This window comes from Myotis brandtii, unplaced genomic scaffold (assembly GCF_000412655.1).
Source record: "Myotis brandtii unplaced genomic scaffold, ASM41265v1 scaffold136, whole genome shotgun sequence".
NCBI classification, from domain to species: Eukaryota; Metazoa; Chordata; class Mammalia; order Chiroptera; family Vespertilionidae; genus Myotis; species Myotis brandtii.
This window is the reverse complement of record NW_005354829.1, coordinates 96,199-96,700: the sequence shown is the minus strand read 5'-3', so window position 1 is coordinate 96,700 and position 502 is coordinate 96,199.

Here is a 502-nt window from a genome sequence, read left to right as displayed (position 1 = left end):
CACACCCGGGCCTCGGGGCCCCAGTCCTGCCAACCCAGGGCTCCAGCTCCAGTGACTGCGACCATCATCACTAGGGTTGCCGGTTCAGCTCCTCTCCTCCGTTCCCTCCGTTCCGTCAAAGGGTCCTCACGCCCTATTCCCTTTCAAATTCTGAGTCTGAGAAGGAAGACAACCCAATAAGATAAAGATATGGGGGCCCCGGACTTCTCTTCCAAGGAGCTAGAGAATTATACCAACTTCAGCTCTCCTACAGCCAGGCCGGTGAAGAAACGATTTACAAGACGCTAATCTAAGAGCTTTACTTATTTTATTTACTTCGCAGCCTTTTGAGTTCATGCTTTAAAATGTTTAATATTTATTAACACATTAAATAGAACAACCCAACGAGATGGATGATACAAGTATCCCCAGTGTACAATTGAGGAAAACTCAAGACATAGCGAAGTCAGTCCCTTTCCCAGGGTCACACAGCTAGAAGGTATAAAGCTGGAATTGAAACCCA